Raw genomic sequence first — 21,148 nt, forward strand, 5'->3', positions numbered from 1 at the left:
GGTTGATTCACATGGAATGAAGAAATCACCTTAGGCAAAAATTGCGGACGAGTCCTCAATTCAGCTCGATCCACATGAAAAATCAAGTAGGGGCTTTTGTGCGACAAAGCCGCCAATTCTGATACTCGCCTTGCTGATGCCAAGGCCAACAACATGACCACCTTCCAAGTAAGAAATTTCAACTCAACCTTGTTAAGCGGTTCAAACCAGTGTGATTTTAGGAACTGCAACACCACGTTGAGATCCCACGGTGCCACTGGAGGCACAAAAGGAGGCTGGATGTGTAGCACTCCCTTTACAAACGTCTGGACTTCTGGAAGAGAAGCCAATTCCTTCTGAAAGAAAATCGAGAGGGACGAAATCTGAACCTTAACAGAACCTAATTTCAGGCCCATATCCACTCCTGTCTGTAGGAAGTGGAGAAAACGACCCAGATGAAAACCTTCCGTAGGTGCATTCTTGGTCTCACACCAAGACACATATTTTCGCCAGATACGGTGATAATGCTTAACCGTCACCTCCTTCCTAGCCTTTATTAAAGTAGGGATGACCTCTTATGGAATCCCCTTTTTTCGCTAGGATTCGGCGTTCAACCGCCATGCCGTCAAACGTAACCGCGGTAAGTCCTGAAATACACAGGGCCCCTGTTGCAACAGGTCTTCCCTCAGAGGAAGAGGCCAGGGATCTCCTGTGAGCATCTCTCGTAGATCTGAGTACCAGGCCCTTCGAGGCCAGTCTGGGACAACGAGTATCGTCTGTAGTCTTCTTTGCCTTTTGATCCTCAACACTTTTGTGATGAGAGGAAGAGGAGGAACACGTAGACAGATTTGAACACCCACGGTGTTATCAGAGCGTCTACCGCCACTGCCTGAGGGTCCCGAGACCTGGCATAATACCTCCGAAGCTTTTTGTTGAGGCGTGACGCCATCATGTCTATTTGAGGAGTTCCCCAAAGACGTGTTATGTCTGCAAAGACTTCTTGATGAAGTCCCCACTCTCCTGGATGGAGATCGTGTCTGCTGAGGAAGTCTGCTTCCCAGTTGTCCACTCCCGGAATGAAGACAGCCGACAGAGCGCTTACATGATTTTCCGCCCAGCGAAAAATCCTGGTGGCTTCCGCCATTGCGACTCTGCTTCTTGTCCCACCTTGGCGGTTCACATGAGCCACTGCTGTGACATTGTCTGATTGAATCAGAACCGGTAGGTTTCGAAGAAGACTCTCCGCTTGTCGAAGGCCGTTGTAAATGGCCCTGAGTTCCAACACACTGATGTGTAGACAGGACTCCTGGTGTGACCAAAGTCCCTGAAATTTTTTTCCCCTGTGTGACCGCTCCCCATCCTCGGAGGCTCGAGTCAGTGGTAACCAGGATCCAGTCCTGAATTCCGAACCGGCGACCCTCCAGCAGGTGAGCACTTTGCAACCACCACAGGAGAGACACTCTGGCCCCTGGGGACAGAGTTATTTTCCGATGTAAGTGCAGATGGGACCCGAACCACTTGTCCAGAAGGTCCCATTGAAAAGTCCTTGCATGGAACCTTCCGAAGGGAATGGTCTCGTAGGCCGCCACCATTTTTCCCAGAACTAGAGTGCATTGGTGAACTGACACCCTTTTTCGGTTTTAGCAGGTCTCTGATCATGTTCTGGATGTCCTGGGCTTTCTCTATTGGGAGGAAGACCTTCATTTGTTCCGTATCCAGTATCATACCTAGGAACGGTAGTCGAGTTGTCGGAATCAACTGTGACTTCGGTAGATTTAAAATCCAACCGTGTTGCTGGAGCACTCTCAGAGAGAGCGCCACACTGCTCAGCAATTTCTCCCTTGATCTTGCTTTTATCAGGAGATCATCCAAGTATGGGATAATTGTGACTCCATGCTTGCGCAGGACCACCATCATTTCCGCCATTATCTTGGTGAAAATCCTCGGGGCCGTGGAAAGTCCAAACGGCAACGTCTGAAATTGGTAATGACAATCCTGTACAGCGAATCTTAGGTATTCCTGATGGGGGGCATATATGGGGACATGAAGGTCCAGAGACACCATAAACTCCCCCTCCTCCATGTTGGCTATTATCGCTCTGAGTGATTCCATTTTAAATTTGAATCTTTTTATGTACAGGTTTAGGGATTTCAGATTCAAAATAGGTCTGACCGAACCGTCCGGTTTCGGGACCACAAATAGGGTTGAGTAGTAACCTCTTCCCTGCTGGTGCAGGGGAACCTTGATTATCACTTGCTGTATACACAGCGTTTGAATTGCAGCTAACACTACATCCCTTTCCGAAGTGGAAGCTGGTAGGGCCGATTTGAAAAATCGGCGCGGGGGCACCTCCTCGAATTCCAGTTTGTACCTCTGATCTGACCCAGGTCTGACTGAAAAGTCGAAGACGTGCCCCCACCGGTGCGGACTCCCTCAGGGGAGCCCCAGCGTCATGCTGTGGGTTTTGGAGCAGCCGGGGAGGACTTTTGGTCCTGGGCACCTGCCGAAACAGGTGCTCTTTTGCCTCTGCCCTTACCTCTGGCGAGCAAAGAGGATCCCTGACCTCTTCTGGACTTGTGCGACAGAAAGGACTGCATCTGATAGGGTGTTACTTTCTTTTGCTGTTGGGGAATATATGGTAAAAAATTTGATTTACCTGCTGTAGCTGTGGAAACCAGGTCCGTCAGCCCATCCCAAAACAATACCTCACCCTTATAGGGTAGTACTTCCACATGTTTTTTGGAATCCGTATCACCCGTCCATTGGCGAGTCCATAAGGATCTTCTCGCCGAGATAGACATGGCATTGGCCCTAGAAGCTAGCAGTCCAATGTCCCTTTGAGCATCCCTCATAAATAAGACTGCGTCTTTAATATGGGCTAGAGTTAAGAATATAGTATCCTTATCCATATTATCAAATTGATCTGTCAGCTCATCTGTCCAAGCTGCAATTGCGCTACACACCCATGCCGACGCAATTGTCGGTCTTAGCACAGCACCCGTATGAGAATAAATACACTTTAAGGTAGTTTCTTGCCTGCGATCTGCAGGGTCCTTAAGGGCCGCTGTGTCAGGAGACGGTAGCGCCACTTTCTTGGACAAGCGCGTCAGGGCCTTGTCCACAGTGGGGGATGATTCCCAAATCTCCCTGTCCTGCTTAGGGAAGGGGTATGCCATATAAATTCTTTTGGGGATCTGCGGTCTCTTTTCCGGAGTCTCCCAAGCTTTTCCAAAGAAATCATTTAATTCATGAGATGTGGGAAAATTAATAATCTGTTTCTTTTCTTTAAACATGTGTACCCTTGTGTCGGGGACCGAGGGTTCATCCCCAATATGCAACACATCCCTTATTGCCACAATCATACACTGAATGGTTTTAGTCACCCTAGGGTGCAATTTTTGGAATCAGAATCCGTGTCGGTAGTAGTGTCTTCTGTTAAGGACGCTTTTGAGACCCCGACGGGCCCTGTGAGTCGGTCCAATCTGAGGATTGACCCCCTGATGTCCCCCCTAATTCAGCCTTATCAAGCCTTTTATGTAAAGATGCCACACTTGCATTCAACATATGCCACATGTCCATCCATTCCGGAGTCGGCACAACCGACGGGGACACACCACTCATTTGCTCCACCTCCTCCTTGGAGAAGCCTTCCGCTTCAGACATGTCGACACCACGTACCGACACCCCCACACACAGGGATTAACCTACAAGGGGACAAAACCCCAACCAGGCCCTTAGGAGAGACAGAGAGAGAGTATGCCAGCACACACCCAGCGCTTAATAACACTGTGGAAAAATATGACCAGATAGCGCTTTTTTATATAATAATATTCCAATTCCCACTCACTGCGTCACCAATGTGCCCCCCTCCTCTTTTTTCCAGCCTGTGAAGTTCAGCAGGGGAGAGACCAGGGAGCCAGCGTTCAGCATGCAGCTTCTGTGGAGAAAATGGCGCTGGTTAGTGCTGAGGATCAAGCCCCGCCCACCCGACGGCGGGCTTCGGTCCCAGTGCTTTTTTTATGAAAATGGCGGGGGATTCTTGGATTTACTGCCTCTGCAGCCTAATCCATCTTAACATGCCCAGAAGTGAGGAATATTGCTGCCCAGGGCGCCCCCCCCAGCACCCTGCACCCTTCAGTGCTGCTCTGTGTGTGTATAGTGGGAGCAATGGCGCGCAGCGCTTACCTCATGGAGATCTGATGTCTTCTGCCTTCTCATACTCACCCAGCTTCTATCTTCGGCATCTGTGAGGAGGACGGCGGCGCGGCTCCGGGACGAACCCCAGGTGAGACCTGTGTTCCGACACCCTCTGGAGCTAATGGTGTCCAGTAGCCTAGAAACAGAGCCCAACCGTAAAGCCAGCCCTGCTTCTCTCTCCTCAGTCCCACGATGCAGGGAGCCTGTTGCCAACAGGACTCCCTGAAAATAAAAAACCTAACAAAATTCTTTTAAAACAGAAAACTCTGGAGAGCTCTCTGAAGTGTACCCTTTCTCCTCTGGGCACAGAATCTAACTGAGGTCTGGAGGAGGGGCATAGAGGGAGGAGCCACTGCACACCCATAGTCAAAGTTCTTTTTAGGTGCCCTATCTCCTGCGGAGCCCGTCTATACCCCATGGTCCTTACGGAGTCCCCAGCATCCTCTAGGACGTAAGAGAAAAAGGTGTTGGCACCCGTCCCCGTCTATATCCGGGCTGTAGGTTTTTGATATAGCATTTGCACCCACTTTGGGAAATGAAGCCTGAATCTAAAATTGATCATCGCTTGCCCTTGGAAAGCTCACTAAACAGAATCCAAGGCCTTTGCTGCATATTAGGGGTAACTACTATTTTCTGGCACGGAATTACAATGGGACAATTGAATGTGTGTCATTAAGGCAAATAATAGGATTTTAATACCTACCGGTAAATCCTTTTCTCTTAGTCCATAGAGGATGCTGGGGACGCTTCAAGAACCATGGGGTATAGACGGGATCCGCAGGAGACATGGGCACCTCAAGACTTTTAAGGGGTGTGAACTGGCTCCTCCCTTTATGCCCCTCCTCCAGACTCCAGTTATAGGAACTGTGCCCAGGGAGACGGACATTGAGGAAAATGATTTTTTTTTAATTTTTAAACTAAGGTGAGATACATACCAGCTCACACCTCAAGCATGCCGTACAACATGGCATTCATCACAACGCATGCAACGGCATGAATAACGTTAGCAATAGGCTGACGTAACCCAACACAACATGTGTGTAACCATAAGCAATAACTGCAGATAGAGTCCGCACTGGGACGGGCGCCCATCATCCTCTACGGACTAAGAGAAAAGGATTTACCGGAAGGAATTAAAATCCTATTTTCTCATACGTCCTAGAGGATTCTGGGGATGCTTCAAGAACCATGGGGTTTATACCAAAGCTCTAGAACGGGTGGGAGAGTGCGGATGACTCTGCAGCACCGAATGACCAAACAAAAAGGTCCTCATCAGCCAGGGTATCAAACTTGTAAAACTTCGCAAAGGTGTTTGAACCCGACCAAGTAGCTGCTCGGCAAAGCTGTAATGCCGAGACCCCTCGGGCAGCAGCCCAGGATGCGCCCACCTTTCTGGTAGAATGGGCCTTCACCGATTTCAGTAACGGCAATCCAGCCGTAGAATGAGCATGTTGAATCGTATTACAGATCCAGCGTGCAATAGTCTGCTTGGAAGCAGGAGCCCCAATCTTGTTGGGAGCATACAGGATAAACAGAGCTTCCGTTTTCCTAATCTGAGCCGTTGTGGCGACATAAATTTTCAAAGCTCTGACCACATCGAGAGACTTCGATTCCACCAAGGCTTCAGTAGCCACTGGCACCACAATAGGTTGATTCATGTGGAACAATGAAACCACTTTTGGCAGAAATTGCTGACGAGTTCTCAACTCCGCTCTATCTTCATGGAAGATTAAATAGGGGCTCTTGTGTGAGAAAGCCGCTAATTTAGACACCCGCCTTGCAGATGCCAAGGCCAACAGCATGACCACTTTCCAAGTGAGGAATTTCAACTCAACCTTACGTAAAGGTTCAAACCAATGAGATTGCAGGAACTGCAACACCACGTTAAGTTCCCATGGTGCCACTGGGGGCACAAAGGGAGGTTGGATGTGTAGCACGCCTTTCACGAAAGTCTGAACTTCTCGAAGGGAGGCCAATTCTTTTTGAAAGAAAATTGATAAGGCCGAAATTTGTACTTTAATGGAGCCTAACTTTAGGCCTGCATCCACACCGGCTTGCAGAAAACGGAGAAAACGCCCCAGCTGAAATTTCTCCGTAGGAGCCTTCTTGGATTCACACCAAGACACATTTTCTCCAAATATGGTGGCAATGTTTCGTCGTTACTTCTTTTCTAGCCTGAAGAAGTGTGGGAATGACTTCACTGGGAATACCCTTTCGGGCTAGGATTTTGTGTTCAACCGCCATGCCGTCAAACGCAGCCGTGGTAAGTCTTGATACACGCACGGCCCCTGCTGTTACAGGTCCTCTCGTAGAAGAAGAGGCCAGGGATCTCCTATGAGTAATTCCTGAAGATCCGGATACCAGGCCCTCCTTGGCCAGTCTGGAACAATGAGTATCGCATGAACGCTTGTTCTTCTTATGATCTTTATCACTTTTGGAATGAGTGGAAGTGGAGGGAACACACAGACCAACTGAAACACCCACGCTGTCACTTGGGCGTCCACCGCTATTGCTTGAGGGGCCCTTGACCTGGAACAATATCTCTGAAATTTCTTGTTGAGGCGAGACGCCATCATGTCTATTTGAGTTATTCCCCAAAGACTTGTCACTTCTGCAAAGACCTCTTGATGAAGACCCCACTCTCCTGGATGGAGATCGTGTCTGCTGAGGAAGTCTGCTTCCCAGTTGTCCACGCCTGGAATGAAGACCGCTGACAGAGCGCTTGCATGTCTTTCCGCCCAGCTGAGAATTTTTGTGGCCTCTGCCATTGCTGCTCTGCTATTTGTTCCGCCCTAGCTGTTTATGTGCGCTACTGCTGTTACATTGTCCAACTGGATCAGAACGGGCAGGTTGCGAAGAATACGTTCCGCTTGAAGAAGGCCGTTGTAAATGGCCCTTAACTCCAACACGTTTATGTGTAGAGAAACTTCCTGGCTTGACCATCTTCCCTGGAAAGTTTCCCCCTGTGTGGCTGCTCCCCAGCCTCGGAGACTCGCATCCGTGGTCACAAGGATCCAATCCTGGATCCCAAACCTGCGTCCCTCTAGGAGGTGAGAGCTGTGCAGCCACCACAGGAGTGAGATTCTGGTCTTGGAGGACAGGATTATTTTCCGGTGCATGTGCAGATGGGATCCGGACCACTTGTCCAACAGATCCCACTGAAACACTCTGGCATGGAACCTGCCAAATGGAATGGCCTCGTAGGCCGCCACCATGTTCCCCAGCAACCGAGTGCATTGATGGATTGACACTCTTGCTGGCTTCAGAATTTGTTTTACTAGATTCTGAATTTCCAGAGCCTTCTCCTCTGGAAGAAAAACTCTCTGTAATTCTGTGTCCAGAATCATTCCCAAAAACGACAGTCGTTTTGTCGGACTCAACTGTGACTTTGGCAAGTTTAGGAGCCAACCATGCTGTTGCAGAACTGTCAGGGAGAGCGTAATGCTCTGCAGTAATTGGTCCCTGGATCTCGCCTTTATCAGGAGATCGTCCAAGTACGGTATAATTGTGACTCCTTGCTTGCGCAGGAGAACCATCATTTCCGCCATTACCTTGGTGAAAATCCTCGGAAGCCGTGGACAGACCAAACGGCAACGTCTGAAATTGGTAATGACAATCCTGAACAGCAAACCTCAGTTAAGCCTGATGTGGAGGATATATGGGGACGTGTAAGTAGGCATCCTTTATGTCGACCGACACCATAAAATCCCCTTCCTCCAGACTGGAGTACATGGCTCGTAGAGATTCCATCTTGAATTTGAATTTTTTCAGCTATAAATTGAGGGATTTTAGGTTCAGAATCGGTCTGACCGAGCCATCCGGCTTCGGGACCACGAACAGGCTCGAATAAAAGCCTTTTCCCTGTTGTGACGGGGGCACCGTGATAATGACTTGATTTTGACACAGCTTTTGTATTGTCGCGCCTACTACCTCCCTTTCCCGAAGAGAAGCTGGCAAGGCCGATTTGAAAAATCGGTGAGGGGGCACGTCTTGAAACTCCAGTTTGTACCCTTGGGACACTATTTCAAATACCCAAGGATCCAGGGCCGAACGAACCCAGACCTGACTGAAAAGTTGGAGACGTGCCCCCACCGATGCGGACTCCTGCAGAGGAGCCCCAGCATCATGCGGTGGATTTGGCAGAAGCCGGGGAGGACTTCTGCTCTTGGGAACCTGCCACAGCTGGTGACCTTTTTCCCCTTCCTCTTCCTCTAGTAGCAAGGAAGGAAGACCCTCGTCCTTTTTTGTATTTATTGGGACGAAAGGACTGCATCTGATAGTGGGGCGTTTTCTTTTGTTGTGCAGGAACATAAGGTAAAAATGATGACTTACCCGCGGTAGCCGTATATACCAGGTCAGCGAGGCCGTCACCAAACAAGACACTACCTTTATACGGCAGAGACTCCATAGCCGCCTTAGAGTCAGCATCAGCATTCCATTGATGAATCCACAATGCCATTCTAGCTGAGACTGCCATGGCATTGGCCCTTGATCCCAAAAGGCCAATATCAATCGCAGCTTCCTTTAGGTAGGCTGCAGCGTCCCTGATATAACCTAGTGTCAAAAAAATGCTATCCCTATCCAGGGTATCTATCTCAGATGACAAGTGTTATCTGCCCACTTTTCAATAGCGCTACTCACCCATGCCAATGTAACGGCAGGTCTGAGCAGCGTACCCGTAGTGACATAAATGTATTTCAATGTATTTTCCTGCTTACGATCCGCAGGATCCTTTAGGGCTACCGTGTCAGGAGACGGAAGCGCCACCTTTTTGGACAGTCGCGATAGAGCTTTGTCCACAGTGGGGGGTGACTCCCACTTTTCCCTGTCCCCAGAGGGGAACGGATATGACACCGGAATTCTCTTGGGAATCTGTAACTTGTCAGGATTTTCCCAAACCTTTTCAAAAAGAGCGTTCAGTTCATGAGAGGGAGGAAACGTTACCTCAGGTTTCTTTCCTTTATAAATACAGACCCTTGTATCAGGAACAGCAGGGTCTTCCGTGATATGTAACACATCTTTTATCGCCACAATCATGTACTGAATGCTCTTAGCCAGTTTAGCATTTAATCTGGCATCACTATAGTCGACACTGGAGTCAGAGTCCGTGTCGGTATCTGTATCTGCTATCTGGGTAAATTAACGCTTCTGTGACCCTGAGGGGGTCTGGACTTGTGACAACACATCCTCCATGGATTTTCTCCATGCCTGGTTCTGAGACTCAGATTTATCAAATCTCTTATTTAATAGAGCCACATTTGCATTCAAAACATTTACCCAATCAGCAGTCGGTGGTGCCGACAGGGTCACTCCCACAGTCTTTTCTGTCCCCACTCCAGCCTCCTCTTGGGAATAGCACTCAGCCTCAGACATGCCGATACACGCGTACCAACACCCACAACCACACTGGAGCTATAGGGGACAGACCCACAGCAAAGCCTGTTAGAGAAACACAGAGGGACTTTGCCAGCTCACAACCCAGCGCCCTACCCGGTTCTGAAACGTTTAATATAATGCCTCAGACCTTTTAACATTAATAAAACAGCACCAAATTAACTGTGCCCCCCCCGTTTTGCACCCTGTTACTTGCACAGCAGTGTAGGAGGACAGGACCAGCGTCTCTGCAGCTCTGACGAGAAAATGGCGCTGATTAGAGCTGTGAGGGCTAAGCAACGCCCCCTTAATGGCACGCTTCAGCCCCACTTTTTTTTACACATATGTATACTGGCGGGGGTCTGGATTTAGTGCCCTGGCACTATATTCCTCTTTTGCCAGTGTCCAAATGAGGTTTTATGCTGCCCAGGGCGCCCCCCCTGCGCCCTGCACCCTGTAGTGCCGCTGTGTGTGCGGGAGCATGGCGCACAGCGCGGCCGTTGTGCGGTACCTCAAAGCCGTCACTGAAGTCTTCTGATCTTCTTCTACTCACCCGTCTTCTGACTTCTGGCTCTGCAAGGGGGGTGACGGCGCGGCTCCGGGAACGAGCATCTAGGCGTACCTAGCGATCAGACCCTCTGGAGCTAATGGTGTCCAGTAGCCAAAGAAGCAGAGCCTTGAAACTCACAGAAGTAGGTCTGCTTCTCTCCCCTCAGTCCCACAAAGCAGGGAGACTGTTGCCAGCAGTGCTCCCTGAAAAAAAACAACCTAACAAAAGTATTTTTTCAGAGAAACTCAGGAGAGCTCCTCAGAGTGCATCCAGTCTCACTGGGCACAGAATCTAACTGGAGTCTGGAGGAGGGGCATAGAGGGAGGAGCCAGTTCACACCCCTTAAAAGTCTTGAGGTGCCCATGTCTCCTGCGGATCCCGTCTATACCCCATGGTTCTTGAAGCGTCCCCAGCATCCTCTAGGACATAAGAGAAAATATTTATGGAGGGGGCCTTACTTGACATCTTTATGAAGAGAAGCCGCATGGTGAAACGCATAGTAAGAAACAGATTAGGAGATTGACATCCTGTTCCACCTTTTCCATTCTTTGGAAAAGACCATTACATGAGCTTTACCTGTAAAAGGGGTCAGTGGTCCTAATATCTAAGATGCTGTAAAGCAGTTCAATAGTCGAAGTGCCAGGGAGTTACTGTTGGGGTTTATAAAAACCTGGGCTTTCCACAGAGGGCATGATTAAATAGCCATCGTTATCTCTTCCATGTCTAGCATTGCTTGTCCGCAACTGCGGGTAGATAAAGATCTATAGACTTTAACGCTTGTGTGTAAGAGTAGAACTTTATAGTATAGTATACTTCTCTTGAACCCTATAATTAATCCTAACAGGGGTGGTCAGAATAACACCATTTACACAACATAGACAATAGTTTCCCTGCCTGGTGCCTATATTCTGAAACAACTAATTGCTCCTGAACATCTTCCTATCGGTGGCAGATTTAATAAGGTGTATTGTTTCCCTTGCTCCTAATCTATATTTATTAGTTCTGCGAGGGGTTTATGCTGTTTCTGTATCACTTTTATACCAAGCTAATGGAGTTCTTAATCAAAACAGAGTCCTCCAGGACAACTTGAGTAAAATAAGAGTTATGGTAAAACTTACCTTTGTTAACTCTTTCTTCGAGGTTTATAGCATCCACAGAGAATATACTGGGTGTGATGGTAGATCCGGAGGAGTCAGGGCACCAAACATTAAAGCTTTCAGAAGCTGGCAAGATGCACAAGCCCAAAGCAGGTTGCTGGAAAGGAGAGAAGGAAGAATTGTACACATAAGAACTGGTGACCAAGGATGTTAACCCATTAAAGCTAGGTGCCTGTGGATGCTATAAACCTCGAAGAGAAATTGTTAACAAAGGTTTACCATAACTCTTATTTTCTTCTTCAGGGTTCATATTCATCCACATGAAATACGCTGGAATGTCCCAAAGTAGTTGAATTAGAGAGGGGACGCTCCTACGCTGAGAGGAGAACATTGCGTCCGAATGAGGTATCTTGAGAGGCAAACTTATCAAAGGCATAGAACCTAAGAAACGTGTGGACAGAGGACCACGTGGCTGCCTTGCACAGTTGTTCAGCAGACGCGCCACGGCGGGCTGCCCACGAAGGGTCCATAAAGCGAGTAGAGTGAGCAGAGACTGTATCCGGTACAGGTAGGTCAGCCTTCGTGTAAGCCTGTGAGATAGTCATGCAAAGCAAAGCTGTCTGACCAGAGTCTTATTCTTAGCTGGCCAGCCCCGCTTATGGAATACATAGGAGGATGAAAAATGAATCCGTTCTTCTAATATCACTAGTTCGATCCACGTAGATTTTGACTACATCCAAGGAGGCCTCCCCTACCGAGCGGTTTGGAGACTGGAAAGCTGACACTATTTCTTCATTCAAATGGAAGCTGGAAACTACCTTTGGGAGGTGACCACATCTTGGCCTTAGGACTGCTCTGTCTTGACAAAAGATCAGGAATGGAAAGTGACAGGATAGTGCTCCAAGGTCTCGCTTGAAGATAGGCCAGGACTCTAGAGATTCGAAATCTCTGTGGATCATATTGTCACTGAGCACACCACTGGAAGTAAGTATGCCATATCCGGTAATGCCCAGAGCATAGTCTGAACTACAGAGCGGGAGAACCCTTTAGATCTTAGAAGAGAAGTTAAGCCAAAGACAGGCGAGCCAGGTCGGGTATAGACAGGGACCCTGAGACAAGAGGTCTGATTATAGAGGAAAAAGAACTGGGACGTCTATGGATAGACTGTGAAGATCCATGAACAAATGGCGCCTGGGCCATGCTGGAGCTATCAGGCTCATGGTGCCGCCTTCCTGCTTGCAAAGCACTCTAGGTAGGAGGGATACCGGAGGAAAGAGGTTGGCTAAATTAAAAAGTCACCTGACTGCCAATGCGCCCACGTAAGGCCGCGTGTGGATCCCTCGATCTGGACCCGTACCGTGGCAGCTTGCAGTTGTGTCTAGAGGCCATGAGGTCTATTCTGGAAGACCCCATCTGTCTACTAACATCTGAAAGATCTCTGGATGTAGGGACGACTCTCCAGCATGCACGTCCTGGCGACTGAGGAAGTCCATCTCCCAATTTAGGACTCCCGGTCTGAAGACCGCGGAAATAACTTGAAGATTGCATTCTGCCCAGGTGAGAATCTGGGTCATCTCTGCCAATACCAAAACACTGCGAGTGCCTCCCTGGTGATTGAGATAGGCTACTGTCGTGGCACTGTCTGACTGAACTTGGACAGGACAACCCTGAAGTATGTTCTGAGCCATAGGGAGAGCCCTGTAGATGACCCAAGAACGTTGATTGGCAAGTCTCTTTCTGTTAGAGTCCAACAGCCTTGTAAGGTGTGACTGCCCCCAATCTGCGGAGAAAGGCATCTGTGGTTAGGAGAACAGAGTCTGGAATCCAGAATGGCAACCTTTATCCAGGTGTGAGGTCTGCAACCACCACGAGAGGTACATTTGGACTTTTGGATAGAGGATTCGCAATTGTGATTTTATCCGTTTGGGTTAACAGTTCCCATCTGGCCAACATCAGGTGCTATAGAGGCCTGGAATGGAACTGACCATATTCCACCATGTCAAAGGTGGCTACCATGGATTGGCGAGTGAATAGACACCTTGTGACTGTGCAACAGTCTGTGCACCCGAAGGTGCAGTGTAGCAATCTTGTCTTTCGTGAGTTTCTTTGTACCAGAGTGTCTAGAAGAACTCCCAGATGTACCATTCTCTGAGCAGGGATGAGAGGACTTCTTCCACTTGATTAATCAACCTGGTCTCTGCTGGTAGGCTATTGTAATCTGAAGATGGCGGCTGAGGATCTCTGGGGTGTGTGCCAGGATCAGTAAGTCATTCAAATAAGGAAGTATTCTGATCCCCTAACTACGAAGGTGAGCCGCCATAACTGCCACGAGTTTGGTAAATACTCTCGGTGCCGTAAAAAGACCAAAAAGCCTGAAATTGGAAATGCTGGTGTAGTACAGCAAAATGAAGGTACTGTATTGCTAATGGCAGGGCGCTATGGGCACATGTAGGCAGACGTTCTGAATGTCCAGCGAGACCATAAAGTCCCCAGGCTGCATAGCGAGGACAATAGAGCGGAGAGTTTCCATTCGAAACTTGAACACTCTGAGATACTTGTTCAGCAACTTGAGTTTGAGAATGGACTAGTAGGATCCATTCGGTTTCTGAACTAGGAAGAGTGTTGACTAAAACCCATAGCCTCTTTGTGAGAGGAATTATCACGCCTGACTGCTACAAGGAGTGAAAAGCCGCCCAGAGAGCTTGAGCCCTACTGAGTTCTGCAGGAGGGCTTGTAAGAAAGTATTGTCTGGGGAGGTCTTCTCCTGAAGGAGAGAGAGCATACCCGCGAGAGACCACTTCTTGCACCTAGGTGATCTGATAGCAATAGTGCGCAAACTGCAGAAATCAGGTGGGGACTTGCCCAGTCAGGCTGAGGTTTTATCCTCGGGCTTGGTAGTCGGGCGTCTGGTAACCCAGGGCTGCTTAGTTTTGGACATAGAGGCCTTAGTGGAGTGTGACAGCCTTGGAAAGGCTTGCCGTCTGGCCTTGCCTTGGGGGTGAAAGGATGGAAAGGAGGAAGTCCTAGGCCGTGAAGAAGAGGCCAAAGGCAGGAAGGCTGTCTTAGAGGCAGCCAGAGTAGTGACAATCTTGTCTATTTCAGGGCCAAAAAGTATTTCTCCCGTATACAGGAGTGCTTCCAGAGCTTCCTTGAAATCTGAGTCCGCTTTCCATGAGCGGAGCCAAATAATATGGCAGGCCACTACTGATGAATCTGAAGCTTTGGAGGTTAGGAGGGCTGTATCTAGGACTGCTGCTCCAATATAAAATGCTGCATCTCTGATATTTGCGATGGAAGTCAGCTGTTCATAAGTTGCATCAGAGGTAAAATATTCTCCAGGGCGTCCGCCCAGGTATTGATAGCTTTAGCCAGCCATGCTGTTGTCATAGCGGGGTGTGAAATGGATTGCCAGCGAAAGGAGGGTGCTAACCAGAACAGAGGATAGCAACACCAACCTAACCCGGATAGCACGGCTATCCCAATAACATAATGGGGCCGCAACGTCAGTCCAACTAAATACTTACACAGGTAAGCAGGAACGAAGCACTCAGGCGGGCGCCCAATATCCACTACGGACTAGGAGAAAAGGAATTACCGGAAGGTATTAAGGGGGTCATTCCGAGTTGATCTTTTGCTGCCGAGCAAAACTGCGCATGCGTATGTACCGCAATGTGCATGCGTATGTAACGCAATGCGCACGCTCGTCGTATGGGTGCAAACAGCATCGTTGTTTTGCACTGCTTCTAACCACGAATCCAATCGCACAGCTGATCGCAAGGAGATTGAAAGGAAGAGGGCGTTTATGGGTGTCAACTAACCGTTTTCTGGGAGTGGTAGGAAAAACGCAGGCGTGTCCAGGCGTTTGCAGGGCGGGTGTCTGACATCAATTCTGGGACCTCCGTCGCTAGGATCATCGCACAGGATAAGTAACTTCAGGGCTGGTCTTGTTTTGCACAAAATGTTTTTGTGCCGCTCCGCTGCACATGCGATCGCACACTTGCAAAGCGAAAATATACTCCCCCGTGGGCGGCAACTATGCGTTTGCACGGCTGCAAAAAGTAGCTAGCGAGCGATCAACTCGGAATGAGGGCCTAATTTCCTATTTTCTCTTACATCCTAGTGGATACGGAGGTCTTGTACTTTAGTACCATAGGGAAGTCCCAAAGCTCACAAACGGGCGGGAGTGCCGAGACCCCTGTAAAACTGCCTGACTAAACTGAAGGTAATCTTTGGCCAAGGTATCGAACCCATAAAATTTAACAAACGTGTTCGAACCAGACAAAGTTGCAGCTTGGCACAATTGTAGGGTCGATACACCCTGGGCAGCCGCCCAGGAATAGCCCACCGACCTCGTCAAGTGGGCCTGAATAGACGTCGGCAAAGGCCGAAGTATAGGTCTGTTGAATGGTCAACCGAAGCCAACGAGCAATAGATTGCTTAGAAGCTGGCCGACCACTCTTGGAGGCATCATAAAGGACAAACAGAGTCAGATTTCCGATGACGAGCCGTCCTTTTGACACAAATCTTCAGAGCCTTGACCACATCCAAGGACTCAGGACCCATGGAAGCATCAGATAACACCGGAACCACAATAGCCTGATTCACATGAAAAGCGGACACCACTTTAGGCAAAAACTGAGGACGAGTCCTAAGTTCTGCCCTGTCTTCATGAAATATCAAATAAGGGCTCTTATAGGATAAGTACCCCTAATTCAGCAACACGCCTGGCAGACGCCAATGCCAATAACATTACCGTCTTCCAGGTGAGAAATTTAAACTCCACCCTATGTAAGGGTTCAAACCAATCTGATTGGAGAAAGGACAGAACCACATTGAGATACCACGGAGCTGTGGGAGGCACAAAGGGCAGTTACATATGATGAATACCCTTCAGGAAAGTCTGTACTTCTGGTAACAAGGCAAGTTGTTTCTGGAAGAAAATAAAAAGAGCACCTAAATCTGAACTTTGATGGAGCCTAAACGTAGGCCCATATCCACTCCCGCTTTCAGGAAAAGTAGAAACGACCAATTCTAAATTCTACGGGAGAAACCTTTCTACTTTCACACCAGGAACATACTTTTTCCAGATACGATGATAATGTTTCGACGTAACCATCCTCCTGACCTGGATCATGGTGTAAATAACCCAGGAGGGAAGACCCTTTCTCGCTATAATCTCCCTCTCAACTTACAAGTCATCAAACGTAGCTGCTGTAAGTCTGGATAGACGAACGGACCTTGCTGAAGAAGATCGTCTTGGAGTGGTAAAGGCCAAGTATCCTCCCGAGACATGGCCTGGAGGTCCGAGTGCCACGCCTGTCGAGGCCAATCCGGGCAATTAGAATTGCCTGAATGCTTTCCCTTCTTAGCCTTTTTAGTACCCTTGGGATCAGCGATAGAGGAAGGAACAGGTACACAAACTTGTACGTCCACGGTGTCGTCAGCGTGTCCACTGCTACAACCTGCGGGTCCCTCGTTCTGGAACAGTAACTGCATAGCTTCTTGTTAAGATGAGAAGCCATCAGATCTATCTGCGGACAGCCCCACTGTCGAATCAACTGTTGAAACACCTGGGGATGTAGGCCCCATTCCCCCGGATGGAGGTCGTGCCTGCTGAGGAAGTCTGCTTCCCAGATGTCCACTCCTGGAATGAATATGTCTGAGACGGCCCTTGCGTTGGCCTCCGTCCAGAGGAGGATTTTTGACACCTCTTGCATCGCCGCCCTGCTTCGTGTTCCCCCTTGTCGGTTCATGTACGCCACCGCCGTGGCGTTGTCCGACTGAACCTGGATCGCCTGACCCTTCAGGAGATGCGTGCTTGTAGAAGAGCATTGTAAATTGCCCTGAGTTCCAGGATGTTTATCGGTAAAGTCGATTCCTGAACTGACCATAACCCTTGGAACTGGGCCTCTTGGGTCACCGCTCCCCTACCCCGGAGGCTGGCATCTGTTGTCAGTAGAATCCATGAGTGTATATTGAAACTTCTGCCCTCTACCAGGTGAGGAATTTGAAGCCACCATAATAGAGAAATCCGGGCTATCAGAGATAGGGTCACTTCCTGATGCATATGGAGGTGAGAACCCGACCATTTGTCTAGCAGATCCAGTTGAAATGGCCGGGCATGAAACCTGCCGTATTGGATTGCCTCGTAAGCAGCCACCATCTTGCCCAGTAAGCGGATGCAAAGATGTATGGACACCCTGCGAGGACTGAGCACCGAGCAGACCATAGCCTGGATAGTCAAGGCCTTGTCCATCGGGAGAAATACCTTTTGAGATACCGTATCCAGTATCATTCCCAGGAACTGAAGACTCTGGGTCAGTTCCAGGTGAGATTTCTGAAAATGTAGGATGCACCCATGATTCGCGAGTAGTCAGATCGATGCAGTGCAGTAGACACTCCCTGTACACAGCCTTTATTAGGAGATTGTCCAATAGGGTACTATGTTCAATCCCATCATGCGCAGTTGCAGCATCATCTCTGCCATGACCCTGGTGAAGACCCTCGGAGCTGTGGATAATCCAAAGGGTAAGGCCTGAAACTGGAAATGGTCGTCCAAGATGGCGAACCTGAAGTAAGCCCGATGAGGGGGCCACTTGGGAATGTGTAGGTAAGCATGCTTGACGTGTAAAGACACCAGGAACTCCCCCTCCTCCAGAGCGGACACCACCGCCCGCAGGGACTCCATTTTGAACACCCGCAGATATGGGAACAACAAACAAGAAAATGGATAGCAGCGCTTAGAAATAAAATATATATAAGAATAAAATTATATGAAAAGGAGTTTCTTAAAAAGCATGTAGAGATGAATGGATTGAGGTAAAAAACAATTAATTTAATAAAGCAATTTACAATACAGGCAGTCTACTGTAATTAATGCTAGCTTTTAAAAATTAAAACAACCAGAACCACCACAAGGCTGCTGTAATAGTGATGTCCATTCCTTAATTTTGTTGGACTATAGATTGGGTATGTGCAGATGGATTAATGGAGGGCTGATGGCACAGTCCTTTATTAATGGCACTGTAATAGCCGCTGGAGGAAGAAATCCCATAGAAGAAGTCCCTTTTATGTGGGTGAAGTCGCTGGGGTCCTAAAACCTCACCAGGTTTGCGGTGTCCTCAGTGCTGAGTAGATGGACAGTGGTACCAGCTGGCAGTAGTATTCATCAATTACGTCTGCACAAAACTGTAGAAGTCCAATAAAGGTCTGGATACAACAGGAGCAGAGTCCAAATGGATGGTGGGCAGTCTGGAATAACACCTGATGCGTTTCGCTGCAGGTTCTGTCTTGTTGCTGGGGCCTACCGTCACGCGGAATGCTTAGTGGCAGGGGATCCGGTGGTCTGGTCCAGGGAGACAGCAGGTGCAAGTTTACGTGACTTACCATGAGATCCTATGGAAGTGGTGGAGACCCCTCGGCCCCTGCCTCTGAACCTTGCCACACGAAAGGACTGCAAGATAGGTAGACTTATCCGCCGTTGCCTGGGAGATCCACTTATTTAATTCGTCTCCAAACAAGGCATCAGCTGTAAAGGGAAGATTTTCGACACACTTTTTTGAATCAGCGTCCGCCGCCCATTGACGTAACCAGAGAGCTCTGTGTGCTGAGACAGCCATAGCAGTAGTGCGGCCATTTATCTTACACAACTCCTTAATAGCCTCGCTCATAAAATTTTCAGCATCCTGTATATGTTGCAGCAGAGTAACGACCTCATCCCGGGGTAGAGAGTCTAAACCAGGCCTGGCCAACCTGTGGCTCTCCAGATGTAGTGAAACTACACATCCCAGCATGCCCTGCCAGTTTTAGCATTGCCTAATATCAAAACTGTGGCAAGGCATGATGAGACTTGTAGTTTAACAACAGCTGGAGAGCCACAGGTTGGCCAGGCCTGGTCTAAACCATCAATAACATTATCAGACCACTTTACTACAGCCCTGGAGATCCACCCGCAAACTATTCTGGGGAGTTGTGCTGCACCTGCTGCCATATAAATTGCCTTGAGCGCTGTCTCAATTTTACGGTCAGCTGGCTCCTTCAGGGATATAGCCCCAGGAACAGGCAGTACCAATTCCTTGGACAGTCTGGATACAGATGTATCGACCGACAGGGAGGGGGGGGGTTTCCCAGACCTTCCTATCCTCAGCTGGAAGGGGAAAGGTAGATAAAAACCTCTGAGGAATTTTAAATATTTTATCAGGGTTTAACCAAGCCTCCCTGGCCAGGGAGTTTAACTCTTTAGACACCGGTAAGGTAGCTGAACTTTTAGGTCTAACATTAAAGTATAACTCCTCATCTGGTTCTGCCTCCTGATCTGGTATGTGGAGGACCTCTCTTACAGCAAAAATGAGAGCCTCAACCCCAGGGGACAGAAAGCTGTCCTCGTCCATATCATCATCATCCACATCTGGCTGATCAGAATCAGACTGGAAACATGTGGCAGTGAGTGTTTATGTGAAGCCACTAGAGGGGGCTGAGAAACCTTCTTGGAATCTGCTGCTTTAGCCAACAATCAATGGAGTATTTTAACACTTGTCTCTCTTTTAGCTGCAGCCAATTCAGAATTTACATTTTGAATCATGTTCTTAAAGCTATCTAACCAGTCAGGGGCCTGTGAGCTGGGCCCTTGCGGAGAGAAGGAACATTGCTCACACATGAATGACCCTGCTAAAGACGGGGTAGAATTACAAGCAGCACACATAACCATGTCCACATACATTATAAAGAAAACTACAGCGCAGTCCCTTGACCAACACCCCACACAGACCCTAGAGAGCCCTTGGAGTGACCCTGAGGAGCGGACCTAGCACACAGAACACAGCAGCACAATGTGTGGAAATAAGTGTATGTGATATAAGTGCAGTGGCGCTACCGCTGGCATGCTCCCCCCCTGACTATGAACCCCTGATACCAGTTTTAATAGTCTGTAACAGTGTAGGTCCTGGAGGAGCAGCGTGCATGCAGCCTTGATGATCCACAGCAGCAGGAAATGGCGCCTTCCCACAGCTGGTCCCGCTCAGGGGAGCCCCGCCCCTTGCAATGGCGCATGGCCCCTCGCAAAGATTATACTGGCCACAGTAGTAAAACATATGAGAAGTGCATTAAACAGTCCACACAAAGCCTAGACAGTGAGCACTACAGAGCAACAGCCCTGAGCCAGTTTGTCCACGGGCACCGCAGCTCCGGGCCCACGACCGTCGCATGACATGCCGCCAAACCGCACCGGGGACGCGCTAACCGGGGCCCTGGTGTAACACTCACCGCACCTGGGTCTTCGCCATCTGTTAGAGGGTGGCGGCTAGCTGCTGGCGTGGGTACACATACTGATGATGAGTCATCAGCACCTCAGGAGCTCAGTGTCCTGTCAGCTGGGATTACAAACCATTAACCCTCAGGAAGTTGGTTCGGTCCCCCCTCTAAGTCCCACAAAGCAGGTAGTCTGTTTGCCAAGCAGAGCTACCTGAAAATAATAAACCAAATTAAATTTAAAAAAAAAAAATCTCTGGCGCTCCAGAGAAGTGCACCAGGCTCCTTGGGCACATTTTTCTAAACCAAGTCTGGTAGGAAAGGCATAGAGGGGAGGAGCCAGCATACACATACCAAAAGTTTTAAAGTGCCAGGCTCAAGTGGACCCGATCTATACCCGTGTAACTAAAGTACAAGACCCCAGTATCAACTAGGACGTAAGAGAAATAAGCTTGGCCTGCCTAAAGCCGCCCCACTGTTTGAGAATAGGTGCAGCTCCTGGTGGCACCAAAACGAAACTGAAGTGCTTGAGCTGTGGGCGGGGTGTGAGGGCAGAGGGGCCAGTGCATCTTGGGAGCTTCTTAAAGCTTTACTGTTTGGTGCCCTGACTCCTCCGGATCCACCATCATACCCAGTGTATTCCATGTGGGTGGCTATAAACCCTAAACAAGAAAAATAATTTTACATCACACAAGATCTGGGTCTT

The 21,148-nt window shown here is 48.8% G+C and overlaps 1 protein-coding gene across 1 annotated transcript in view; it reads right to left on the minus strand.

The window, feature by feature from the left end:
* Positions 1–21,148, minus strand: part of LOC135057166 (uncharacterized) — a 264,057-nt gene that overhangs the window by 226,918 nt on the left and 15,991 nt on the right. The gene's annotated exons all lie outside the window — the stretch shown is intronic.

This window comes from Pseudophryne corroboree, chromosome 3, assembly GCF_028390025.1.
Source record: "Pseudophryne corroboree isolate aPseCor3 chromosome 3, aPseCor3.hap2, whole genome shotgun sequence".
Classification (NCBI taxonomy): Eukaryota; Metazoa; Chordata; class Amphibia; order Anura; family Myobatrachidae; genus Pseudophryne; species Pseudophryne corroboree.